Source organism: Ixodes scapularis, unplaced genomic scaffold, assembly GCF_016920785.2.
Source record: "Ixodes scapularis isolate PalLabHiFi unplaced genomic scaffold, ASM1692078v2 ptg000518l_1___fragment_2___debris__unscaffolded, whole genome shotgun sequence".
NCBI lineage: Eukaryota > Metazoa > Arthropoda > Arachnida > Ixodida > Ixodidae > Ixodes > Ixodes scapularis.
In genome coordinates, this window is record NW_024609993.1 from 419,261 (window position 1) to 424,545 (window position 5,285).

Sequence of the window (5,285 nt, forward strand, 5' to 3'; positions counted from 1 at the left end):
TTAACTGATGGTCAAGTGTTAGTCCTAAAAATTTAGTATGGTACACTCGAGTTAGGTTAATACTTGCAAACAAAAGCTGAGGTGTGTTTAAGACTAGTTTGTTTTTCGGGGCAAAAATTATGTAGTTTGTTTTCGCTATATTGGGAACTAATTTGTAATGGGTTAGCCATTTAGCTAGCTTTTCTAAAGTGTTATTAGCTTCCATGTATAGTTCTGTCACGCTTGCATTAGATATAAAAATATTTGTATCGTCGGCATAAAGAACACAATCTTTTTGTAAATAGGCTGCCAGGTCATTAATATATATTAAAAAAAGAAAGGGACCTAATATTGAGCCTTGCGGAACACCGATGGTAATATGTTTAGTTGTTGAAATAGTGCCATCTAAAGTGACAAATTGGCATCTGTTTGATAGATAACTTTCGATTAGATTGAGAGCAACACCACGAACCCCGTAAGCACTTAATTTCTGTAGTAAAAGTTCATGGTTAATTAGGTCAAACGCTTTTGTTAGGTCTACAAAGATTCCCATTGTTAATAACTTCATTTCAATATTTTGCTTTGTTTTCTCTACCATATTTAATAACGCGAGTTCTGTTGATTTCCCTTTAAGAAATCCATATTGTGACGGAGTGATCAAATTATTTTCAGAGAAGAACAGGTTCAGTCGCTGTACAGTATATCCAATATTGGACCCAAAATGTTGTGTTATAGCGGGCTGTGCAAAGTGCAGATTTGGGCACACAGGTGCTTGGACTCAGCAGTAACATGACACAGCACTTATTATACACAAAAAAAAGGTGGCATAGGGAAACCAGGTGAAAATTTAGTTTGGGCGGCGTAACTAAATGGGAACTGGCTTTGACCGTCAAAGGCTGTCAGAAAATACCACTCATCGTGGGAGGTGCACACTTTACAGGTAGGAAGGGACTAGTGGACGGTACTTCCAGTTCGAACCACTTTGCGATAGGTGGCTCTAAAGCCGAGAGAAAAAAATTGTTGTCTACAGAACTCGGGGTGTCAGTGTTTCCACATCCAAAAGGAGGCTGATCGAGAAAGAAAGCACACCCCATAAACTTCCATACTCAAACGCCGATTCTCCAGTGATTCCGAGTTTCAAGGTTGTTTTCTTTAGATTTATATTTGTCACTTTTTTTACCGTTCGAATCTTTCTTCATGAAGTACAGATTGCGTGCTATATTTGTCCGGAAATATCATCGACACGTACGACGATGACGAAACTTCTTCCTCCAACGAAATTGGCACTGCATACCCGCGAGTGTGGGATGGGATTTCAGTTCGTCCCGTCGGTGCTAACACATGTAGGCGTCACTGGTACGAAAACAAACGCAGAACGCAAAGCGGCAGTGTAGAATATGTCAGCCGTGCCGACACAGTGGCAGACATGATCGGGAGACCAAATTTCTCGTGTCGTGACTCGTACGGCACGGCTCCATCGTTGTCGCTGTGCCACAAAACATCGGCGAGGTGAAAAACTGTGAAACTTCTCGTCTCCACGAGATACGACGCATAACTATTGAAGCACTTAATGACGCAGCACAGGCAGCACTTCATGCTGTGAACCCAGCGCAACAGCACCACTCCGACTTCAACGCGTACCAACGTACGCGGCGTGGTTTCGGTTTCGTTTTCTCTGGGGTGCTCACTGCCTACCTTCGGTACCGGCCGCGCGGCGGCGCGCCAGTCGCGTCGCACGGAGTGTATAGTCCGTTGCAACCTAAGAACGAAGGGCGAGGGTAAGACGGGTAGGGGAGGAGGAAGCAGGCGGAACGCTAAAGAGAGAAGGAAGTTTCCCCCTCTCTTCTGTAGCGTTCCGTCTGCTTCCTCCTCCCCGGCCTGTCTTACCCTCGCCCTTCGTTCTTAGGTTGCAACGGACTATAGCTAACCCTCCATAATGAACAGACGCCTAACATAAAAATTATTGCGAAACTTCCAGATATTGCCTGTCATTCATACAAAATGTGATGGAATGGTATGGTATGCGAGAATATAATCAAAAGTTTTGAATACCTGAAAACTTGCGTAAGCATATCGTGACGGTCCGGCCGGGCAGCGAAGCGCGAGCTATTATATTTTCAGTATTATTAAAATGAAATTAAGTTTTGGTGCTACGTTGGTGCAAATTCCTCACATTTTTGTTAAATGTAGCAGGACGTAGCAGGGTAATCACTTTGGCGCAAATGGCGCAGCAATCCCATCACAGATATAATGAAAATGTTCTTTGCAAAAACTTGCAAGGAAAATGCAGTTTGAGATAAGCAGTATTTAATAAGATATGCTTGAATAAGTCTGTACACAAACTGTTTAAAAACAAAACCTGCCTACGCCAGTGTTTTCTTTTTCACATTGCAAGCTGCTTTTTTTTTTCTAAGAATTGCTTTACATTTAGGCAATATAGAGTAACAAAAAAAATTAACTGCTATTGTTTGAAAAGTATAAACAGCTAGTAAAAACCTGTAGGTTAATGAACCCAGTCATACAGGAAGGATATGTTTCAGAGAAGTTCTAACTTCTATTCTGGAGTTTAAACAGAACAGAGCAAATGAAATATAACAATTATTGTGACATATAGAGTTAACTGGCTAATGGTTGAATTTTGTGAATTGATGTTCTTCATTCCCACAATGCTGGCTAACCTTAGAATAAACATTTCAGGCTATGGCAGTAGGTTATAGCCCGTAGTATAAATAAGGTGTAGTAGAGATATGCCTTCCTCTCCTTGCTTCTGAGCAGCCGTAGACTACTATGCAAGAACATAAAAATGGCAACAAATGTAAAGCTCAGGCACAACCACATAAAAAAGGTTAGGTGCCTCAAGGTACCGAAACACTGAACCGTCGAACCAGGACGCATAGCCTGGCTTTACCGTTCGACGATGCTCCTCGTTGTGCTATGTGACACATTGTAGGCGACCTCCGCTGCTGATGACGGAGACAGGAAGGGCGTCATCAGCCATGGCTTGCAGGTGTAGCCGCTGTCTCCATGCAGTAGACCATCGTAAACGCCATCGGCCGGCTTGCCTGACAACGAGCGCTCGCTGAATATCCTAGAGTCGTGGGTGCTTCCAGGCCATTTTGCAACCGCATTGTGGATACGGTAAAAGACGTCAACCACTAACTGTACATTTATGGAATGGTGAGGATGGCGGTTAACATACACCTCCTCATGCACTTGTGGTGCAGTATTCAAATGTGAGTGCCATCAACAGCACCCACGACCGAAGGAAACCCACCGGTCTCAAAAAATGCTGGTTGTAAGACATGAACTTAAGCTTCACCTGGCCACCTGTATTGTAGATGGATTTGAGTCAGTCTGTAGCACTATGACATTAACAGTGACGGTTTTGTTGTTATGATCACATGCTTCAAAATAACACAGCTATCATTCATCGTCATCAATAAAAGCCTTGTCTGCACAATGACAGTACTCAGTAGCCGCAAGACTAGCTCAGTAGCAACAAGTGCATAGTTGGGAGTGCAGAAACCAGGCTGTTTGTAATTGTCTGTACTCCTACTTTATTTGTAGATTAGTTGAATTTGCACCTGCACCAATAATAGGTACTAAGGGAGTCATTTTGTACACTCAAGTTGGTTCGTGTAATTTTACTGCCCAGTTCACTGGTCTGCATGTCACGCTCATTACCAAAGAACAAATATCGAGTGCTGAAGCAACACTTTTAATGTTCCTTCAGGGAGGTACCAGTATACGTGGGGATCGATGCGCTGGCAGATATTCAGGCTAGCAAGCCTACAGCTTAGGAAACAAAAACGAAAGGGTCATTGCGATTATAATGCAATTAAATGCAAAGGTGCAAGCGAGCTGGACAAGAATGACGAAAATGTTTGGAGATTTGTGTTTGTCCTTTGTCCCTCTTGTTCCCCTTCTCCAGGGTTATTTTCGACAGGGTCATTGCGCAGGTGGTGCACCGTAAATAAATTGCAGAATAGGTGTGCTGAGAAGACCACCTTCAACGAATTCGGGGGTTTCAGCGAACACAATTCACGCACCGAAATTTCTATACAAAGGGTTTCTGAAATAATGGTGATTGCTCATCGAGCAATCTAGGCCCAGGCTTTTTTTCTCGGAAAACTGGCCTGCACATGCGCCTAATATCGGGACGCACCAGAGATGCTCCAGACCACTTACCCTATGAAGTCTCGGGCACGACGTGCCAAGGCCTGAGTCACCCGCTTCACACTCCGCGAAGCAGTGGAGACGTGCACACGGATGTAGTCCCCTGCGGTGATGAGGAAGTTCCCCGTGGCGTAGAACTCTAAGGCGACAATGACCTGCTGCTCTGCAGAGAGGGCGCGGCTGCGACGCGTCGGCCGCTCCAAGTCCGGGCGCAGTGTGTCGGCGAGGAACACAATGCCCGCGCGACCGAATCGAAAGCGCTCTTGCAGTTCGTCCTCGTCGAACTCCTCCAAAGGTTTCAAGCGGTCACGGAACACACGCTGCCGTCCCATCATCACAACAGCGTACTGGGCGAACACGCGCTCTCTTCGATGTCGGCGTCTCGTCACAGTCGACATTGCCTCCCTTGTCTTCACCAATCCGTCCGCAAATCAGTTGTCAGTCAGTCCGGTAGTCAGTCGGCGGGCGAGTCGGAGGGTCGGTTGGGCAAACGCCAGGAGAAGACAAACAGTGAAAATCAGGTGATAACTAAAGCGCGGGAAACGTGCGTCGCAAAACACGGTGAACAAAACAACGAAAACAACGAATCTATAAAGACCGTTGCCAGATCCGAAATCAACGCTGCAAACTTATGCTGTGTTTGGCGGCACAATAGATGCATCAACATATTTCTTATTTTTTTAAAGTACATATATATTTTCATGCATAAAAAGAAACATTGTGATAAGATGTTGTATTTATTTTTCTTAATAAAGACAAAACTAGCAAAAAAGTTTCTTAAAAGGCTATTGTTTGCTTCGACCGGAAGGTGGCGGGAGCTACCGCAAATAATAAAACACGGAGAAATTGTGCATTGAGTTTTTGTCGAACGCGGCTAGGTACTCGGATGTACCTAGGTAGGGAAACGCGGTTAACTTTTAACCGCGGTTAGAGTTAACCAGCTTCGAGCAAACGGGCCCTGGCGACTCTTCACTGAACAGCTTCTTCCGTAAGCTTCAAAAGGGCTTTTTTTTTTGTTTCGCACACCATCTGTTCTGCATGCCCGTTAGTTTCAGGATGGTATGGTGCACTAATATGATGCCTGATGCCGGTTTTTAGAGCGCAGCTCTTAGGGTCCCGTTCCCGGCTTA

The 5,285-nt window shown here is 44.7% G+C and overlaps 1 pseudogene; it reads right to left on the minus strand.

The window, feature by feature from the left end:
• Nucleotides 1-2,883: 2,883 nt before the first annotated feature.
• On the minus strand, nt 2,884-4,553 carry LOC120850559 (annotated as a pseudogene).
• Nucleotides 4,554-5,285: the final 732 nt, after the last annotated feature.